Genomic DNA, 22,523 nt, shown 5'->3' on the forward strand with positions numbered 1-22,523 from the left:
ATAATCTTTGGGGCAAGAAAGAGGGCCTCAATATCATCAGAAAATGCTTTGAGTTTTGGCAGATGCTCAGGGGCTTGTGTTGGGCACTGGTCGGACCAAACTTTGGGTGTCAGACCACAGATTGGTATTTTGGTTTATCCTGGCCACCATGTATGGGAATCTCTTCCAGCATCTTCCTGACCAGTGCAAGACCCTTCACAATCCAGGCTTTCCTTTCCTCTTCTCCTCCTGGCCAGCAGCATCACCTGCTGCGTCATTTCCCCCTACTCTGCACAGGCACACACACACTACACAAGTACATACATCTGGGCGTCATCCCATTTTCTTTTTTTCCATCTGTGCAGAGGCCAAACTGAGCTTCTGCTGCTGTGTGCCTCTGGGTCAGCACCTGCCTGCTCTGCCTTTGTTGCATTTCTCACTGATCTTTTCTTGGCTATTCTTTAGAATTCATGGTCACCTCCTCATGGAAGCCTTCCTTCCAGCCCCAGGCTGGATTAGGTGGCCTCCTGGTCACTACCACAGCTGCCTGTGCCTCCCTCTGGTTTGTAGTTGTGTGTTGCTTTCACTGGATACCCCATAGCGCTGTGAGCCTCTGAAGGGTGGGGCTCTATCTTAATTGTCATGATATCCCCAGCAAGTGGCACGTAGGTAGCATCGATAAGTGTGTGTTGTGTGAAAACCTGGGATCATGTCCTGTATAGTAGTTTAAAACATCTCTGCAAAATTTTTGATGCCCTTCTTATCAAATATTAAGTCCCAGCTCCTCTCCCCTTCAATCTGGGTTGGCCTTACTCACTCTCATGAATAGAATATGGCAGAAGTGATCCTGCAGGACGTTGGAAGTGACATCAGAGAGGATTCCAGCCTCTGCCTGGCTCTCTCTCCTGGCATGCTGGAGACCCAGCCACCATATTGTGAGGAAGCCCAGGTGACATGGAGAGGCCATGTGTAGATGTTCCAGTGCTACAGCCCCAGCTCAGATCCCAGCCCTCTGCTAGCATCAAATGCCAGACATTGGAGTGAAGGGGTTCCAGATGGTTTTAGCCCCCAGCCTTCTAACCATCTCTGTTGACTCCCAGTGGGAAGAGACAGGCTTTCCTCACTGAGTCCTGTCCAAATCACAGATCTGAGAACAAAATAGATGTTGTTACTGTTTAAAACTATCAAGTTGTGGGTTGGTCTGTTATACAACAATTGATAAGCAAAACATCCTAGCAGAAATAGAAGAAGAAAAATGGATGGTTTAGAGAAGACCAGAGGGGATTTACTGGAAAGCTGGGGAGCGGGGGAGATGTGGTATGTCATTCATTCAACATCTAACATGTATTTCTTAGCCTCCTACTATGTGCTAGGCTGTATGAGTAAAACAGGATATGTCTTAGCTCTTGGGGTGGGGGGGGCAGTCATTAAGACAACAGATAACATAGAATATAATTTTAGGAAAGTGCTGTGAAGGGATAAACAAGGTGATGTGATAGAAAATGACAGGCTTGTACAGGCTTGGACAACTTGAAATGAGGGAGAAGATGGGGAATGGAAGGCCTCTCTCTGTGAATACGTGAAGGCTGGTCTGCCAAACAGGTTAGCTTTACTCTGGATGCAAGATAGATTTTTGACTTATGAAATTCTTTCCAGCCAAGCTGAACCAAGATGCAGTGGGCTGCCTTGAGGGATGATCAGTCCCATCCCAGGTCTCCACGTGAGGGCTGAGCCACTCCCAGACCGGAGATCCCAGATTCTACAAGAAGGAAATGAGGAGTGGGAGCAAAGAAACAAAACTGACAGCTTTGCTTAGAAGCCATCAGTTTCATGACTACTCATGCAGAACACAGTTATTGAACATCTGCATGAAAAACATTGTACTTGAAACTGAAAACATGAAGGTAAAGAAGCCATTCCTTCAAGGAGCCACCTATTGACAGACTGGTGGGGGAGACAGACCACAGGCTGGAAGAAGACATATGGAGTCTGATAAATGTGGTATACCAGTTACACGCCAGCTGCTAGAAGAGACCAGATGAGAGGGTCATACTTCCAGCGGGAAGGATTGGGGAAGGAGTGTGTGTATGTGCATGATGGGCGTGTGCATGCATGTGTGTATGTGGGAGACAGACCATAGAGAGATCCAGGGTGGAGGTCCTTGGAGGATGGGTAGAAATTTGTCAGATAGAGATGCGAGTGGGTAGGAAGGAGAAAGCAAGCCTGGATTATTCTTACTCCTTGTCTCCTGGAGGTGGAAATCTCCATCAAAGGCTTTGCCTATTCTATTAGCCATATCTTTGGTTGTAGGGACAGATGTTCAACTCAAGTGGGAGGAAAGCAAAGGGCAGGGGTGAAGACTGGCACTTGTTATTACCAGACAGCATGGTAATAACTTTGGTTATGATTATATGTGGGGCCACTAGTGCTGTGTCAGGACTCAATCTCCCTTTTCCCATTCCTTATCTCTGTGCCTGTGTCAGCCAGGGTCTTGGCAGAGAACAGACGGCACTCTCGAAAGGTTGATTTAGGAGAGTTTAGTGAAGAGACTCTTTGTGGAGTTCTGAATGGGGTTAAGGGAATCACTGTAGATGGGGATGCAGCCAGGGGCTGGCAACAGTCATGGAAGCCATGACTCCCCACAGCCTGCAGGACAAGGGGAGGGAGGGTGCTATGGAGACCTGGCAAGAGCTGGAGCATGGGAGAGGGCTCCCTGACCAGGAGCTGTAGATATAGGTAGAGGAATGCAGCTGCTGCCCAAACCATGTGGGACCAGAGAAGGGGCACTGTATTCCCTGAACTCCTTCACTTGCACTTTCTCTCTTCCTGCCAGCACTTCCCATTGGACGAACTCAGCAAGGAGGCAGGAGGCATGGAAGCCTGCTTCAGAAAGGTCAGTCTCCTGAGGCTCAGAAGAGAGCAAAGAAAGGTAGAGAATGGATCTGAGGGGACAATGAACAGAATCATTTTTGTTGACTTCATCCTCAGGCAGGCCTTCTGCAAGATGGTCATGTGGCCACTGGCAGCTCAAACTCACATTCTTTGGAAACTTCCACAGAAAGATAAATGCTCACTCCCAGGAGCTCTAGCAAAAGCCCTGGAACTTTTGTCTCCTTGGCCTTCCTTGGGTGCTAAGCCCCTCTTGGCGAGGCTTGGGGTGCAACTACCTCTGGGGCTGGGGGGAGAGGGTTAGCCCAGACCCATCTGAAGCACCTGGCCTGAAATGAGGACTGGCTCCCCACAAAAAGTCAGGGTGTTGTTATAAGATGCAGGAGTGGGTGTTCAACCTTTCTGCATAACTGGATCATGGAACATGATGAAGAGCAGTAAAGGAAAGGATGTGGGCCGTGGGTAGGGGAGGGGCAGATGGGGCCTGCTGTGTCTGTGGTGCTCCTGGTAGACCTGGGAAAAGCTGCAGAAACTGAAGGTCATGGGGAGAAGTAACAACCCAAGGTGGCTGGGCAAACAGCTTCTTTCTGGATGAGAATGTTCCCTACATTCCTGAGCATCATGACCAAACTCGAAGTCATGAACAGACAAACAGCAGGGGTGTTTGGCTACAAGTAGTGATTTCATGACAAGGGTATCTCAGCCAGACTTTGAAGGAGGAGGTCTCCTATTTGGGGCAAGATGAAAAAACACTGCATGAGGGGCCCTACCTCTCACTGTCGCTCTCAGGGTTGCAGCATAGATAGCAGAACATCTTAACCTAATCACTGCATTTAAATTGGACCCAGTGGAGAGCAAGAATGAAAGAAATGCAAACTCCTGGGAACATGGGATGGCTCCTTTCCCTTCATGTCTTGGCGTTTTCAATCCTGGCTTAGTCTCACCTGGAATTTCCATTTTATATCAGTAGTTTGTTTGTTTTCATTCATTCATTCATTCATTCATTCATTCATTCATTCATGAGACACACACACACACACACACACACACACACACACACACACACACAAAGAAAGGCAGAGACATAGGCAGAGGGAGACATAGGCATCGGGAGAGCCGGATACAGAACTCGATCCCAGAACCCTGGGATCATGACCTGAGCCAAAAGCAGATGCTCAACCGCTGAGCCACCCAGTCGTCCCCATCAGTAGAATATTTATCTGCTGTGCTCTGTGCGGTATTTGTCAAGGCTCTGAGACTTGTATAAAGAAGGCGGGTCTTCAGAGTCCTTCGCAGACTTCTTCCTTCATACTTTAGAGGTCTCTTCCTCTCTTGAGGAATCTGCTTAGAATATATCAGAGGAGGACTCCATTTGCCCTTCCAAATTCCCTGCTCTTGGCTCCAACTTTCCTCTACTCCCAGCCAAGCAGAAAAAGAACAATTTCAATTTTTTTTTTAACACAGTAGCACAATGCTGCTGCTCTGCATGAAAACCCATGGTTTTCTTTTTCCAATCAGAAGAAAGTAATTTTCCTTTCACTCACCTGACTAACTTGTTCAAAGCGTCCCCACCCCACCCTTTTCTGATATCTCGCTGCTAAGTATTTGCCAATTCATTTGCATCTCAATGGTTCCTTAGCAACTATCGTACCCTCGGGATTAGGTACAAAGCTGCTCTCTGACACAGACCGCCTGGGCTACATTGCCCTTTTACGGTGCCTGAGTTCCCAAACCCAGCCTGCCCTGCCCAGACTCGAAACACAAAACAAACACGAAACCCGGTTACTCACAACTGCACAGGTTCTGCATTACAATGCACTTCCTCCTCACCTTATCAGAGCATGCACGCTTCCAGGCGACCCTTGCACAGAGATGCCCCCAGTGGCCTGTTAGCCCCTGAAAACCGTCCTCTAATACCTGTCTCCAGAGAGACTCCAGATCTCAGCATCAGAGGAGAGTCCCGTCTCCTTCAGGCAGGCGGGGAATGAGGTCCCTCTGACAGATCCAGGTGTGAGGAAGGTGCGAGGGCCAGAGCGCAGGGCATCGCTGCTTCCTGGGCCACCGTCACAGGCTGTGTCCTGCCAGGAGCGACCCCGGTTTGCTACCTATTGGTGAGCTCTCGGGTTAAATGTCAAGAAAGTTCTATTTAGCATACTTAGGCGACTCTCTTCATCTGCGGTCCTAGGAACTGTCACTATTCACTTGACTAGAGAGTGATTGCCCACGTGAATATGCCAAGTGTGTGCGTTTTCTCTAGTCCTGGCAGTTGATGTTCTTTCTCTGGTTGGGCTGGTGGCCGAGGGCGGCACGGGCGGAGAGCGTGTGTCTGTGTGTGCGTCTGTGTGTGCATTTACGCAGATGATATAGACAGACAGTGACACTGGACCATTTAGCAAATTAGAGTATTCCACCCCGAGGAGGTGGTGCTGTTTCTGTAGCGCACCAGGCCTCCGCCACCAGGGCTCAGCGGCATGGAACAGCCTGGCAAATGGAAGACACTATTCAGAAAAGGACAATGAGAACAGAGCTCATTCTACGGTAGGGCTGACCTTTGCGACTCCCACTTCACGTTGTTATTAAATATCGGGAAGAGACTGAAAGAACAATTATAGTATTGTCATCATGTATAAGCGCACAAAGCAAGCCATTCCCGAGGAGGCTCTGGCTCGGCTGAGCCTGACAAAAGCGGGGCACTCAGCTACGGCGCTGATTTTCTTCTCTGGAAGTTGTCTTCATTATTTAGCACAGCAGAAAACCCTGAACGTGCCGTGCGCACTGCTGCCATCGCAGGTTCCAGAAAGCTCAGATGTCAGGGAGGGAAGAGGTGGAGGTGCTTGGATCTCTACTCGCATCCCTGTGGACTGCCATGTGGAGTCTTGGTTGCAGCCGGCTTGATGGCCTGGGCCTAGCTGGGTGATGGCTCTGGGGGTTCTGGGGGGCGTTCGCTGTGCTGTGCTGGTTTCTTTCATAGGAGGCCCGGGAGTGCCTGGCTTTCCCATGAAGAGGTAGGTGTCCTATAGAGAAGGATCACGGGAGCTCCTGTGGCCACGGCCTCCTACACACCCACCCACCTAAGTTTGCCACCCAACTATGCCGAAGACGAGGGCCCACCACAGAGGTCATCTTAACAGGTGGGAATTCCACACCTGGGCCTAGGCGCTGCCCTGCAGTGTCACTTTCTCCCATGGAGATCTGCATCGAGACCCGTGTTTCTCAGCCTTCTCGTTGCAACTCTAAGGAGTCTTTTTTTTTTTAATTTATTTTTTTTAACTCTAAGGAGTCTTTAGAGACTTTTTCTTCTTGAGCACTCCACGCCCTATGAAATGTAGTATGTACAGATGCACTGTATGTCTGTTCATGTACTGAGGCTTTTTGATGGACCCCAAACCATTGTAATATTTAAGTGTTTTTGTTCCCCTGTGTCCCCCAAGAATCAGTTTTCACCTCCATTCGGAATCAATCCATGACTGAAACGAAATAAGCCTGGCAGCCAAGTAGCCAGCTCTCAGCTGAGTTAGACCACTGCTTTGCACCATCTGTTTCTCCATCGAACTTTTACCCAGTGTGGCACCGACCTGTTGGAAGAGGTGTCCACCTTGGCTGATCCAGGAGGTCCCCTGCTGGCTGGGATTAACCTTTAGTTGTTGGGTCCTGGGGCACAAGGTCACCAGAAGCCTCAGGCAGTGGTGATTTACCAGTAGGGGTGGAAGTATTTCATACTTTAACAAGCGTGGCTTTATCAGCGTGTACTTTCTGAATGGCAGCCCTGAGCTTACCAGATTTGAAAATAGTTTTTTGAGTCTGTGGTCTATTTTTTTTTATTGTGATTTTAATTTTTTAAAAAAAATTTGATTTAAATTCCAGTTAGTAATATTAGCTTCAGGTGTACAGTTTAGTGATTCAGCACTTCCATACAACACCAGTGCTCATCACCATAAGTGCACTCCTTAATCCCCACCTGGGTCCATTTTCTTTAAATAAATAAATTTTCTTGATATAACTTACATTCAGTAACAGTCACCAATTTTAACTGTATAGTCCCTTGAGACTTGACAAACGAATATGGTTGTGTAGCCATCGTACAAACACGATACAGAATATTTTCATTACCCTCATGTCCCTTCACTGTCATTCCCCTCCCTGTCCTCTTATTCTCTCTCAACAACTGAGCTGATTTCTGGCTCTCTAGTTTTGCCTTTTCTAGAAGTTCATATAAATGGAATCGTAGCATATGTTTGCCTTCTTTCACTCAGCATAATGCATTTGAGATTCATCATGTTGTTTTGTGTATCACTGGTTCCTTCCTTTTTATTGCTGAGTACCATCCCCATTGCATAGATAAATCATGGTTGGTTTATCCGTCCAACAGTTGATGGGCGTTTTTTCCTAGTTTCTAGTTTTTGGCTTTTTTGAATAAAGCTACTGTGAGTACATGTCTTCATATGGACACAAAATGAAAAATAGGTTTGCATTTCTCTTGGTTAAGTACCTAAGAGCGGAATTGCTGGAGAATATGGTAAATGTATGTTTGACTTTACGAGATTGCCAATTTGTTTTCCAGAGTGGCTGCACCACCTTGCATTCCTACCAGAAACGTATGAGAGTCCTGGTTGCTCCACATCCTTACTGACAGCTGATATTGCCAGTCTTTTAAGTTTTAACCATTCTCTTAGCCATATAATGGCATCTCATTGTGGTTTCCCCGTACATTTCTGTAGTGACTAGTGATGTGCTTTTCACATGCTTCTTAGTCCTTCATATATATTCTTTGATGAAATGCATGTTCAGATCCTTTGTCCATTTTTATTGTTGGGTTGTCTGTTCTGGGTCCATTTTCAACTTGGATGGTTGTTTGGAGGCTACAGAGGAATGCCACCCCTACTTCTGCGTGTCTGGGTTGCTGTGTTGTGCTAAGAAGACCATGGTTTGTTACCTGCTGGGTCTTATTCCTGGAGTGGAGGTAGAGATGGACCAAGATCTTCCCCACAGGGATGGTTATTAGTTATCAGGGATGAAGTACATCCCCAGATAGGGGCCAGGACCCTGGAAAGTGAGCTGTCACTATGTGACTATGTGAGCCTCCATAGGAAACCCAGCTTTGGGTGAACCAGGATTGTGTTCCTGGTATTTATTTCCCGTGTGTCATCCCCAAATACTAACCTCGTCTCCACTATACTCCTGGATATGAAGGAAGGACTTGTGCCCTGATCCCTGCTTGGTATTGCAGGAGGAACTGTCTCCCCATTGGTGGCAGCAGAAATCAGGTAGATGTCCCCAAGGATTCTGCTTCCCTGGGGTGTTCTTATTAGAGGTATCTTTTGGTTTAGGGTTTTATTTTTATGAAGAAAGGTGTGATTTTCCCATGAAGGGTATTCTCATCCTACACAGGGAATCACATGCAGGCTCAGGCCAGATGCTCAGGGCTGGGCACCCCAGGCTGCTCATCACCTTGTTCCTGCCACTCCAACTCCGAAGGGGTTTCACAGCCCTTCTGATTGGTGCTATGTTCAAGCTGCAGAAGATGCCTTTGGCTCATTTCTGAACTTTAGATGACAGACTCGGGATTCCACAGGCTTTCTAACACTGGGGATGATGTACGTGCTTCAGCCATGCCTACTGTGATTTGCATGATGATCAGTGATCACAGTAATCGTGGGGGAGGTGACAGATGACAAGGATGCAGAGAGACCTGCTGTGGTGTCATCAAGGATTGGTATGCTGAGCCGGGTCCCACGTCACTTCTCACAAGTACCTCTTGTGCCCATGAGCAAAGCTGTGGTTGGTGCTATGTCCTTTCTGGCTGTGGGCAGCACAGGGTCCCCCAGAATCCAGCCCAGGGCCAGGCACTTGGTAAATGTGAAGGGATGGATGAATGGATGAGTGGATGGACAGGGTCTCTGTTATACTGCGTAGGTCACTCAGGGAGAGGCTGATGCAGGTGCCCCCACAGCATAAAGCCAGGGACTCATGTCAAACAAAAGAGACCATAGCAGATGAGAGCCTGAAGATCTGATTGTGGAGACATGACTGGGGTGACCAGTGCTGGGTACAGAGACCCAAGGTCAGATGAAGAGCTGCCATTGTAAGGCCTGTTTCTAGGGGAATCCTAGGGGTAAGCTGTGCCTCAGATATATGGAGATGGAGAGTGGTGGGGAGTACATCATGGGAGAAGTAGCAGAAGCAGAGGTGTGGCAATGAGAAAGGGAAGCAAGTGCCTGGAAAGGAGAGGCAGGTGCCTGGAATAGCAGGTGAGTGCTCAGGGGTACAGCTGGTTGGTCAGTGCTGTGGAAAGTGAGAGGACGGAGAGTTTGGAGTAGGCTGGGTTAGCCAGGGTGGCTTCCTGAAGGTGGGGGTAAATTTTGAAGGAAAAAGAGAGTTTGCTGTGGTAAAGGAGGGAAGGCATAGGTCTTCCTTCCATCCAGACTGGCCCAGTCCAAGCTGACATCATCTGGGGTGGTGAACTAGCAGACAGGTCTGTTTCTGTGATGCATGCCCCTCTGTCTAGGACATCGTGGCTCTACAAAGGGCAGGAACTGTTCCTGTGAGGGAGGGCCCAACATCACTGCTTCGTCCTGAATCCTGTGGCCCAGTTGACATTGCCCACATGGTTCACCTAGAGGAAAGCAAGATGTTTCTTGCAATGCTCTGGACCAGCTTTTCACTAGCTATTTACTTTGGTCTCATGCTCTATGTGGTCCGTGGGCTTCACCTGAGAGCTCCTTGGAAATGCAGTATCTCCAGGCCTCGCCTCATAGTGACCAAATTCAGATCCACCTTGATCAAGAGTCCTAGGCTTTTGATTTCTGAGTCAGGGAAGGAGCCTCTTTTTAAGAAAAAAAAAAAAAAAAGATCTTATTTATTTGAGAGGGAGGGTGCTGAGTGCACATGAGCAGGTGTGCGAGGAGCAGAGGGAGAGGGAGAAGCAGACTCCTAACTGGCCTGGGAGCCTGATATGGGGCTAGATCTTAGGACCCTGAGGTCATCACCTGAGCCGAAGGCAGATGCTTAACCCAGTAAGCCACCCAGGCGCCCTGACGGAAGCAGCCTCTTTAAACAATTTAACCGTTTTTTGAGCATTTTTTTTAAAAGGAACCATTCCAGATTTAAAAACAAAACAAAACAAAACTAAGGAGACACATCAAGTAAATATAACACATGATCCTTAACTAGATCCTGTACTGAAAAAAGAGTTGTTCCAAAGGATAGTATTTGGACAACTAACAACTGACAATGGGCTCCCAAAATTAGGGTAGAGGGTCTCATTAGATGGAAGTATTATAACAATGTTAAATGTTCCAAATTTGATAACTATATTGTGGTCAAGTAAGAGAATACCCTTCCCTCTTGATGTATGCAGCCTACTCTCAGAGGGTTCACGGAAGAGGATAAACAAAATAATCAATGTGTGTATATATATTATAATAAAGGCACATATAACACAACACTGTATATGAAATTTATTATATCCCATTTTACTATGTGTAGACAGAGAATGAAAAAAATTTGGCAAAATGCTAAAAATTGGTGAATCAGGGTAAAAGGCATATGGGGGTTCTTCGTTCCATTCAAGCAACTTTCCTATGTGAAAAAAAATGTTTTTTAAAAATATATGGCTAGTTTAAAAGTTTGATGGATGTTGTAGGTTACCCTCCAAAAAGGTTGAACCAATTTCTATTCTCACAACGCCGTGAGAGGCTTGGTGCAGCTGTTTGATGGAGCTAGTTTTAGTCAGCTATTTTGATGTCAGAGACTTTTTCTGATGGGGTCATATATCAGTTTTGACCCGGGGACATTTTGCTTTTTTCCCAGTGTATTATAAATATTTCTAAAGGTACAGAGTTCAGAGTGCAATGAGCATCTATTGTCCATCACCCAGATTCAATAGTTGTTAATATTTTATGATATCTATCAGAACACAGTTTTGGGGGAGGTTGGGAATTGAGACTCAGCAAAATTAAGTACTTGCCAAAGGTAAGTGAAAGAGCCAGACGTCATATCCTCTACACCTGGCTCTTCATCTCCTGTTACCCAGATTTTCCAGAATTGTTTCTGGGTCTGATAGAGCTGATACCTTTTTTCTTGAAGCAAACTGGTAGAGCATTGGAGGTGGGCAGATCAGAATTTGAACTCCAGCTCTGGCCTGGAGGGCAAACTCCTCACCCTCTCCTGGCCTCAGTTTATTCATCAGATCAGTGGGGACGACACCTCTTAACCTGTTCAGATTGTTGAGCAGGGTCAGTGAGACAGCCCGCCGAAAGCATGCGGTAGTCATTATCATCATTATTTCTCCTGTGTCCTTCATCTAAACAGATCTCCAGGCCATCTCCTCCAGGTCCCTGCCTTTTCCCTGCCTCCGGTATGTTGTCTGGCCCGTGGACTGCTGGTGTGTGGCTGTCTCATGTACTCCAGTAGATGGGGAGCCAGTGCTCCAGGAGTGTCTGAAAAGTTGGTACACAGGCACATGTGCTGGGGTGATGTTCAGCAGCCGGCTGTCACACTTCACTGACCCAGAATCCCAGGCCTGAGCAGCAGGGCCTCCCACCCAAGTCACTAACCCCCAGGTGGGCAGGCCTGGACAGAGTCCCAACAGCCCTGGACTAGCAAGGAAAGGGCCTGTGGCCCCTTGTTCCCTTTCCACCCTGTCTCTAGGACTACTCACTGGACCAGAGTTCCAGTTTGTGGGGAGGAAGTGGCACAGGGATAGGACTAGGGTGCGGAGAGAGAGGCACTCACCTTGGGTGCACAGTTTAAGGAGGAACCCCAAATCTCAGTAACCAGGATAAATATTTTTTAAAAATAAAATCTTTAAACTCTGGCTTGTTCCTGGCTGCTTGTCTTTGTAAATAAAAAATAAAGCTTCAAAATAATATTCGAAGGTCTCAGTCAGTTGGTCTGCACACCTGCTTTGTGGTCCTTGGAATTGGGCTGGTTGGAGAGCACACTCCTGGCACTTGTTCTCAATACAGCAATATCAACAAGTGTGCCATTCTAGAGTTCGTTCAGTGCCTTCATCCCTTTTTATATATGTGGTTTTGTTTTGTTTTGTTTGTTTTTACTGAAGTTCGATTTGCCAACATAAAGGCATTCTGTGCTCTTAGCACTTGGCTCCCCAGGCCTGTGGTCAGTGTGGCTGGGAAGGAGGCATGTGGGGTGGTGGCTTCAGTTGGTGCTGGGTGGCACTTGTTTTTCTGTCATGGTGGACGAGATACACAGAGTCCCTCTCTGGCCTTCGTACTGAAGTATGCCTCTGTGGAAGAGATGGGGTGCTGGAGGTTGGAGAACTGGCTCACATTTATCTGCTGGTGAGCTTGGAAAGCCACTCATTTTCATCCCTAGTCCAGTGGGCGTGGGGGTGATGGGGTTTAATCGCCTCCAGTCAAGGTTCTTCAGTAAGAGGTTGTGGAGTAGAAATTGGAGCCAGTGTGCTCCAGTGAAATGCTTTGTTCTGGAACTGGGACATGCTCTGGAAACGCAAGCTGCCCTTCTAGTTGCAGTGGATGTGATGGATTCTGGTGGATAGTGTTAGTTCCTGGCCTGAGGCTGAGTGAGTGATCACGCCTATAGAGGAGGATCAAGTCCAACACCTCACCCAGCCCAGAGCAAGAACAGATGGAGGGGCTTCTCAATGTCTAGCCAGGTTCACAGATACCTCTTAAGATCTTGTGCCTTTTCCCCAACCACCTACTTCTCAAATAAGTGACTCCCCGGTGCTTGCCCCTGCTGCCCCATTCCTGGCTCACCTAAGAATTGTGGGGTTGTCCATTCCTCTGACCCTTCAGAAAGCCATGTGGAGAGGAAGGACATGGAAAGGGAAGACATAACGGGGTACCACAATATGCCGGCCGAGTGGTTACCTCACACACCTGGATGATTACAAGGCCATGGCTATAGATTTCACTTTTACCTTCCTTTGACTTGTCATTCCACAGGCGGTGGAACCTGTGGCTGGCTCTTGGGTAATGAGATTGGAAGTCCCTGGTGCCATATTTAAGAACCTGACAGGCAACCAGCCAGTTGGGGGTGGGGGGTTCCCTTGGCTTGCAATAGGCAACCCAAGCATGGTATGACCATACTGCTGAGGACAGTGCTATGGTTCCCCAAGAACCCTCCAGGCACCTGCCCTCTCCTCAGGTAGGACTGTGTTTTAGGGTTAGTAGGGGGCTGATCAGAGGCTGAGGAGCAGAGGGTAACAGGCATCCTGGCTGGAAATGGGGCGGAGGTGAGAAGTGGGGGCAGATTCGTTCTTCAGACTACCATGAGATGCCTGGTGGTCAGTTTATGAGCAGAACTGGTCATGTGGACAGGATAGAAATGAATCTGTACATGGAATAGCAGACAGGAGAATGCTTTGCCAGTTGGGAGTTTTGCTAGATGCAGAGGTGAACCCCTCACTGAATACAGAGAAATGGGAGCTGGATAGGCATCAGCACAACTCTGTCTTACATTTCTGTACTAAATTGGGGTTTTCCATTTGGAGTGTGTCCATCCTCTCTGTGCTTCCTCAGGCCTATTGGGGCTGGATTTGGATTTTTTGGATCCAAAAAATTTATGGATTGGTGTTTATGGATTGGTGCCTCGTGTTTATGGATTGGTGCCTTGTGCAGACTGGCACGGGCAGGCAGGGTGTGTGCCCCACAGTTACTCCCCATTTCCCAAGTGTTGGTTTGCAAACTAGGCCCCATTAGGAGGGCACAGAGATGGAAGAAAGAGACAGACCACTCCAGATCGGTAGGTGGCAGGTGTAATAAGGGTGCTTCAGTACGAGGCCTATCTTGGGCGCCACAAGACTCTTAGATCTCCACCAGAATCTTTTTTTTTTTTTTTTCTCCACCAGAATCTTAAATGTTTATTTAAGAGGCCTTAACAGAGTTCAGTCATGCTTACCATCCGGGTAGCCTCAACAGCATATTGCTGTCTCAAGCCTATGTCCTTGAAAATGGCTTCCACAGTGGGGACGCGGGCAATGTGTACCCAAAGGCAGGGGAGGAGGGGAAAAGATCCTCCACTGCCCAGGTCCAACTCGTGGGTCAGTCAGCGGTCAGGTCCTCTCAGTGACCTCCTCCAACACCATGAAGGACATAGAATGGTGCTCCTTGGGTGGTCTCAGAGAGCAGGTGCCCATCTGCTCTCTTGAGCACCTCTCTTGAGCAGTTGGGCCACTCTTGAGGTGTGGGTCTTGGGCAGTCATCTCGACCTTGGCAAAATGGAATGAGTAATACCTCCGTACGGGGATTTCAGTATAAGATAATATATGTCTGTGCCACTACGGTGCTGGGTATGTACAGTGCTTTCTTTCCTGTGCTCTTTCTTTCCCTTCTCCTCCAAGGCTTGTAGTGTAGGGGTTCTGCTTGGGGAGTCTGAGTCTCCACTCCGTACCCACTGCAGGCTGCATAGACATTGGCCTCGTAGCTCCCCCTGGTGGGCAGGGTGGCTGCCCTAGGACTGGTTTTACCCGCGGCCCTGCTTCTCTTATCTTTCTGCCCTTCTTCTGTGCTTCCCAGTGATGGGCAGCCAGGAGTACGGTTGCCTCCTTACCTACCCTGGTGCTGCCACCCCAGCCTCCTGCCCTGCGCCTTGCTGGGATGGGCCCAGCTCAGAGGACAGATGGATACCCCTGGTGCCAATTTCCGATTTGGCCGATGTCAGCTAATTGCTGTAACAACCGGCTCCATATGTGTTATCCAATAAGATAAAGTGTATTTCTTCCTCATAACACAGGCCAATGAGGCCAGCGGGAGCTCTGGCCCATCCCATCATTCAGGGGCCCATGAAGGAGAAGACACCCCGTTCCTATGTCCTTCACCCCCGAGGTGATGCATCCTTTCCTCTGTTCAGTGGTCCCATCCAGATACAGCTGAGAAGCCGAGTGAGGAAGAGGGTGCTGGTTTTAGAGGGCAGGTGACAGTGTCCCTGCTGTGCACCACAGCCCCTCTGTAGGACAGGGGATGCCTCCCTGCCCTCAGGGGAGGCCTATTCACAAAGAGGGCTAGAAAAATCCCTGCTTCTTCTCTCCCTACTTCCCTGTCCTTCCCTCCTTCTGCCAGCATTTAGAGAGCATTCCCTTGGACCAGAAACTGGCTGCCTTGATGAGGTGAAGGAAGAGATACCTGACTTTTCACATCATGGAGGCTGGGCTCTCTGATCACAGAGCCAAAAATTATCCACATTATTCCAACACAGAGAGAAGTGATGAGAATAATTAAGGGCGAAGCACTTCTCCAACAGCAAGTTCTTGGTGTTGTTTTGTATTTATTTCTGTTTGCCTGGGCGCCTGCAGTGCACCCCCCACCCTGGCTGCCTCCTCTCTTCCTGGCACTTCCCGCGCTTCCTCCTGTCTCCCAACATTTGCACCTGCTGTTCTGCGGCTGGGTAGAGGGAACAAAAGTCCCATAAGCTTTGAAAGGGAGAACGGATTTTAAAAATTAAGGAAAAGCATTAGACTTAGGCATGTAGAGGAATTTAAAAAAATGATAATAAAGTGGTAAAAACCAGGGAGTTAATTTTTAAATTTTTAAAAAAGATTTTATTTATTTATTCATGAGAGACACAGAGACATAGGCAGAGGGAGAATCAGGTTTCCTGTGGGGAGCCCGATGCAGGACTCAATCCCAGGATTCTAGGATCATGACTTGAGCCAAAGGCAGACACTCAACCATTGAGCCACTCAGGGACCCCAAAACCAGGGAGTTTAATTGTGTAAAAGAATTTGTGAAAAGTGAAAATGGCTCAAGTACAGAGAAAAGATAGGGATAGAAATAACGATGGAATAAAAGGGTAAACCCAAACAGACAGGAGAAAACATGTGAAATCCAGAAACCTAAAGTACTCTAAGGTGAGCCTATAATAACATAAGAAAACAAAATTCAGAAAAAGACAACCATTCCCAAGCCTGGCTCTGTGATTGTTCTGGTAGGTGCCTGCATCTCTTTCTCTGAGGACTCTCTGGGTGTGCAAAGTTCGAATGCAAATAGGAACGTGTTCCTCCTAGGAGGAAGAGGCCCCAGGTGGGCACTGTGAAACTGGGGAAACTGGGAGGCTGGGCAGCTTGCACTACTTGTCACGCCCCTGGAGTCCAGCCCTTCTGGTTCTCCCTTCGTTTGTGGCAGCTGTGTGGGACACAGTGGTTGTGGGGGTCGGAATTTGAGGCCACTAAGAGCAGAGGAGCCCCTCCTAGATGGTATATCCTGGAGAACATTGGTGACATGGAAATTGAGACAGTGTTAAAATGGAGGAAGAGGAGGCCCCTAAGGCCTGGTGCTGTCTGGGAATGTGCAGAGGAGCTGGGAGGTCTCCCTGTTCCACTTCTGGAATTGAGGAATGTATGCTGGGTATAAAAGGGGTGCTTCAGCTGGCAGAGACACCCCCTTTCTCTCCCACTGCCCTCCAGCCTGGAACCTGGTCTCCGGGTCCCCACAGACCGTGTCCCCACTATGCCACAGGCATGCACATACTCTGCAGACACCCTGTGGCCTAGGCTCCCGGGCCCTGGCATCTCTCTGCTCTGACACTGACGGCCTTTGGCTCGGACCCGGCTACAGGTGAGCTGAGCTGTTACAGGCCGGTGCTATGTGCAGGACGGTGGGGGGGGGGGCGCTAGCTGCCATGTGGGAGTCCTTTCTTGTTCCCACTGTGAAAGGATTTGCTCCCTAAAGTCAAGACCTTGCTCTGACCCTTCAGGAATGCCCATGATTCTTTTTTTTTTTTTTAATTTTTATTTATTTATGATAGTCACACACACACAGAGAGAGAGAGAGAGAGAGAGGCAGAGACACAGGCAGAGGGAGAAGCAGGCTCCATGCACCGGGAGCCCAACATGGGATTCAATCCTGGGTCTCCAGGATCACGCCCTGGGCCAAAGGCAGGCGCCAAACCACTGCGCCACCCAGGGATCCCAATGCCCATGATTCTTATTTTAAGGTGTAGGATATTCTGACACACGATTTGTGAGCAAGACCTCTCTGGCCTCTTGCTGTCTTGTTCTGATGAACCATCCAACGCCAGAGCACGTTCCTTTTTAATTTCACCTCATTTTGCAAAGATGACAGATCTAGATTACATCAGGGACCCTTCTGTTTTAAAATAGCATACTTTTTGCTATTAAAAATTTTTTTTTGTTCCAATCACCTTGTGTCTTCTCAGGAGCGGTGGGATGGTTTGTGGGAATTGGGGTAGCAGATTATAGCTTTGACTTGGCATAAATGAACCCAGATGGTCTAACCAAGGATCATACTGAGCTGATTTCTCAGCGGGACTTGCACCCTTGCCTCAGATCTGGCCAAAAGGGAAGCAGAAGTGCCCTCGGCGGGTGGACTGGTCCACCGCTCCTGTCCCTGAGACCACCTGGTTTCCTAGTTCCTTTCACCCTGCACGTTTCCAGACACTAGGTTGAAAGGCTTGAGTAGCTTGCTCCTGGGCCTGTGGCCTCTCAGATGACTGATTGCTTTTGCTTAAAAGCTATTACATCTCAGGAGAAGGTGTGAACTGGTGTACACAATTCACCTGCCTCCTTAATGGAGGAAGGAAATTCAGAGAGAAGTGTCCAGAAAACAAGGACAGGCCAGCGTCTCCCAGAAGAGAAGTGTCTTCTGTGAGCTATGAGTGTGGTAAGTGGAATGGGCCAAGTTTGCACAGAAGGGAAAGGCTGGAGGGGGTCACTCTGGACTTCAGAACTGGAAGGAGCAAGATATTTCCAGAAAAAACCCAGCACATTTCTGTAGCAGTCTGGGTTGGGGGTGGGGGAATGGTAGTGTTTGACTCTTGGCTGGAGGAAAGCTCCTTGTAATCCACAGAGGCTGTCTTCAGCATCCAGGGCTTCTGGAGACTTCTCAGATGGGGTCACCGGGGCTAGAAGGTGAGTGCTTGGGATGGTGGGAGAGAGATCTTTCTAGACTAAAGAAGGGTCAGGCTCTGGACTATGGGGTGTGGGAAGAAAGGAAGGAAGGTAAGGGTAGAGGAAGGGATGGAGAGAAAGAGGGAGGGAAGTCGAGGAGGTAGAGTGGGGCTGAAGATGACCTTTTGCTGCTTCATGTGGCCCTTTCTGGGCAGAAGCACCTGCAAAGGGACGCCTGAGTAGCTCAGCAGTTGAGCACCTGCCTTTGACTCAGGGCGTGATACCGGATTCCCAGGCTCGAATCCCACGTCGGGCTCCCTGCATGGAGCCTGCTTCTCCCTCTGCCTGTGTCTCTGCCTCTGTCTCTCTCTGTGTCTCTCATGAAGAAATAAATAAAATCTTTAATAAAAAAAAGAAGCACCTGCCAAAATGGGCCACACATGCTCTTTAAGTCAGCTTGGGGTGCGAGTGGGCATGGAGGGCTGTTCAGAGAAGAGAAGACTTGCCTGCTGAGCACCTGCCTTGCCCCAGATGCTACAACACCTAACCCTCATGTATGCTTTGCAGTAACCCAAAAGGCTCAGTCTCCTCATTTCCATTTTATGGACCAGGAAACTGAGAACTAGTTTGGCCAAAGGAAAGGCAGGTTCTTTCTACTATTCCCACGAGGCGATCATTGACAGGGAACCGAATGAATACTCAGGGAACTGCCAAGTGTCCCACTGAACGAACATCATACATAGGAAGATCCACACCGATATCCTCTTAGGAAATTGTAAATACAAAGAAATTCTATTGCCTGAAATCAGAAGTCGGTGATAGCATCAATTTCTATGGCAACAGGCTATGATGTCACAGACAGATGCCTTCAACAGCAGAGAGACAGCAGGCAAGGGTAGTGGGGAGCCATGGGGGAGAGGATGTCAGACGTGAGCTGTTCGCACAGATGCTGAAGGCCTTCCGTCCACCCTTCCCCCAGCACCTGCTGCTGCTTTTTAAAAGCACTGACACTTGAAGCAAATACATGAGCTTTATGAACCATTGAATTCTTCACCTTGCAAACTCACACAATAAGCCAAAACAAACATGATTTCCCTGAATGTTTTCTTCGAATATTTGCAAAAAGAACCATACTTTGTTGTTGTTGTTGTTACTGTTATAATACTGGGTTCTTGCATTCCACTGAGTGCTGGTTGGTTCTTTGTGTGTCCAGCGCGGTGAGGCTGTTAATTCCTGTTGACATGATGTGCCAGGGTCGGGATGGCAGTGCGACAGGACCTGCTGGGGCTCAAGTGCCGGGAGGCAAGTGGGTTTCTGGAAGGAGATCGGCAGGTGAGGACCAGGTGTTGAACATGCTGGGGCTGACTGCTGGTTGGTATACCTTGGACTTAAAGAGTCTAGGTCTGGGGCTTGCAGGGTGTGACACACAGCAGCTGTGTCCCCTTGCCCTTGCCAGCTGCAAGCTTCATCGTGGTGCTTCATGTTTTCAAACCTGTGGCCCATTATGATTGTTCAAAAATGGCTACAACAGTATCCGCCATCCCACCTGCTCTTCACCAATGGGCCTGTGCCAGCGTAGTCTCCTGCCTCTCGCCTTGAGTCTGGACTGGTTTTGGTGACTCACTCAACCAATAAAATGTGGCAGAAGTTCTGGGACATCTGAAGCTAGGTCATAGGCAGCCTCACAGCTTCCAGCTGGGTCTCTGGCACTCTGCTCCTAGAACGCTCACTCCGGGAACCCAGTTGTCATGGTATAAGATGCCCAAGCCACATGGAGAGGTCCATGGAGGGACTGCAGTTGACAGCCCCAGGTGAGCTCCCATAATGCCAGCCAGCACACCTGCCAGCCTTGTGAATGGGCCATTTGGTTACCAAACTGGGAAGAGCTTTCATGACTGTAGCTTCTACCAACATTGACTGCGATGTTCTGAGCAACCCCAAGTGAGAACTACCCAGCTGAGCCCAGTCAACCTGCAGAACTGTGAGGAGGACTAACATGTTATCGCCTCAAGCCACTATATCTCAGGGTGATCTGTTACAAACAGTAGATAACAGGAGATGACAGATCAAAGGGACACAAGCCATCACCTGAAGCTGTCATGAGGCAGAAGCCAGGCAGGCTCCAGGTCAGTGACCAAAGGGGCAGGTGACTGCTCCTGGCACGGGCCCTAGGGTTCAAGGCTTCACACCTTCGATCCCAAAAGGAACAGTCGGTGGCCTGTCTGTTGGGGAATCCTACTCTGAGGAAGGCACAGTGGAGGTGTGGGGATCATCTGTCAGTCAACTCTATAAGCTTGGCGATGGGTCTGCAGTTTGGCAACGTCACTGCCCATCAAGCCAGATCTATTCTAGCTCTGATGGGATCATTTTGAACCTAAGCATGCAGGACTGTTCATTTCATCAGGTTGGTTTTGGATGAGCATCCCAGCAATTGAGATTGGATGAGTGTCCCTTGCAGGGTTTCATCCAAGTGGTTGCTGAAAATGCCAAAGAGAGCAGAGCCTGTGAAATCTCACAGGAGATGCTGCTTCCACTGGGCCCTCTTTGGCTACTGCTCTTACAGCTGCGAATCCACCAATTTGTACTTGTCTCTGCCCAGAGCTTTCCAGCTGATCCGCCATTTCATGAAGTGCTTTACTGAGATCCAGATACACCATCATCTGGTGGCCTAGGAAGACTTTTAAGGAGGAAAAGAGATTTGGTGGTTCTTGCTCAACCCATGGTGTCTCCGGGCCATCTCTACTTTCCTCTGTGTGTAAATATACCCCAGTCTCCACCTTCCACCATGGCTTGGCTCATGGCACACAGTATTGACTCTTTCTCCCTTAAGGAAATAATGCGTTCGCCTCCCAGTTTTCTACCATGGTTTTCATCCTCTGTCATTCCTTGAAGAATATGGTCATTCTCTGACTATATCTGTATTGTCTTTCTATATTGTATTTTCTCCCAGATAGTATTATAACATAGAAGGTGCTGGAAAACGTTTTCAGATGCATAGCTTAGAAGCCGTATACATTTAGGAAGTTCTTCCTGTTATCATTTTGATGTCTAGCCTAAACCAGTCCGGATGCATTGCAGTCTTTTTTCCTCACTTCTTTCCCCCTCATCTCACATGGGCCAGACATGGGCCTCTCCTCAGCGGTACTGCTTTGCATGTAATTGACGATGCTTGCTGTGTCCTTCATCTGCCTTCCCTGGTTCTGGATAAATAACCCCCAGCTCCTTGTGCATCTCGTCACCACTCCTGTTTTTCAGGGCCCTAATCAGTTTTATTTCATTCTCCACTATAAATGATTTTAAAGCCCCTTGGAAATATAAAGGTTGTCTAAATAATAAATCATCATTTTGGCAAATGATACCGAGACATTTAGAGACATAAAATTAATCACCCCTTATAGCTACCTCGCAGCTTTTCCACGAGGAGTACAAAGTAGTTTGTAGAGCTCATAGTTAATTCTCTGCCCAGTCCCAGAGAAAGAGGGTAGGGGTCGTTTATCTATTTTACTGGGGGAAAGGTGGTGGAGGTGCAGGTGACTTCGTCCTCAGCACCCTGTGGCAGGCACGGTCCGTGGTGTGAAAGAGGCCTGGGCTCTAGCTCTCTACCCAACATCTGCTACCACACCCAGGGGTGCGTGGTCTCTTCTCCAGCTGGAGGGCGCTATGCGACGGGCTCCCTGGGCGGGCATCATTCCCTCTGCAGCCTGTACCGTGCCCAGGCTGATGAACATAACGCACGCTTTCCTTAGAGCGAGTTCTCTGCCCGGAGTGCTGCAGTGTCTCCCACAGCATCACGTACAAGTGCCACAGATTCTACCAATGTTCACGGAGCCTCCCTTTCCACATACATCAGCTCGTGAATTATGCTCGCTTTGTAGATGAGGAAGCTGGGGCTTGTGGCACCCAAGTGGCTTATTCAGACTCACGCAGCTGCCCTGTGGTGGTGCCAGCATCTGAGGCCAGGTTTCTCTAACACCCTGGTCTAGCGCTTTCTCTCCTCTTTGGTCTGAGCTTACGGCTGTGTCCTTGACGATTCTTTTGGTTCTGAGCGACAGTGAGCAGAACCGATGCATATGCACACGGAGACTCACACCGTAGTGGCCCGTGTGATTGCAGGAGCAGTGTGGTGCTGCTTTCAGGCATGGCACGAGTCAATATGCTAGCAGGACTCAGCTCCTGCCCCGCTTCGTCAGGGTTAGCCTCGTGCTCTCCCAGCATGGGCAGCAGATCCGTTGTCCTGACGACAGCAGCAACAGGGAGATTCACTTCTTGGTCCCTGCACTGTCCTGAGGTTCATTCTGAGTGATTCCAACCTAGATCACATGCTCATCTCTGAACCAGTCACCATGCCAAGGGGCTGGAATTTATTGATTGGCCCAGAGTACTCCTTCCCCTGGGGAGCTGGAGGTGGTGGATGGTGTGTGTGTGTGTGTGTGTGTGTGTGTGTGTGTGTGAAATTGCAATGAGTATAGGGGCACTTATGAGAAGTAGGGCAACAGCCCTCCCTTGGCACTCCACCCTGGGTCCTCACGTTCTGACTGGGCTGCTCCTCAGATGGGCATCCCCCTGCCCCACCAACATCTCTTCACTTATGCATTTTTCCTGCCCCTGCTTTTCACCCTTCTCGTCTGAATCCCCCACACCCATTGGCCTGTTTCACTCCTCCTTGGACTGAGGAAGGCTTCCTGGACACCAGGCCTCAGAGGCTTTATCTCTTGAGGTCCTGTGATCTGTACCTTCATTTTCCCTCATTTGGTACCCCATCGAGGAAAGACATCTGCTTGGTACCTTGGACAGCTTTCAAGAAAAGAGATTATGTTCAAGTTGG

At 48.8% G+C, this 22,523-nt stretch overlaps 1 protein-coding gene across 3 annotated transcripts in view; it reads left to right on the forward strand.

Annotated features, from left to right (window-relative positions):
* Positions 1 to 22,523, forward strand: part of EPHB1 (EPH receptor B1) — a 474,027-nt gene that overhangs the window by 50,255 nt on the left and 401,249 nt on the right. Inside the window, exon 2 of one of the 3 annotated variants that reach the window (XM_035704776.2) lies at positions 2,813 to 2,872. The exons of the other annotated variants lie outside the window; for them this stretch is intronic. The gene's annotated coding sequence lies outside the window, so the exon portion shown is untranslated. The remainder of the gene's footprint in view (positions 1 to 2,812; positions 2,873 to 22,523) is intronic. 3 annotated transcript variants of the gene reach the window in all.

This window comes from Canis lupus, chromosome 23 (assembly GCF_003254725.2).
Source record: "Canis lupus dingo isolate Sandy chromosome 23, ASM325472v2, whole genome shotgun sequence".
Taxonomy (NCBI): domain Eukaryota; kingdom Metazoa; phylum Chordata; class Mammalia; order Carnivora; family Canidae; genus Canis; species Canis lupus.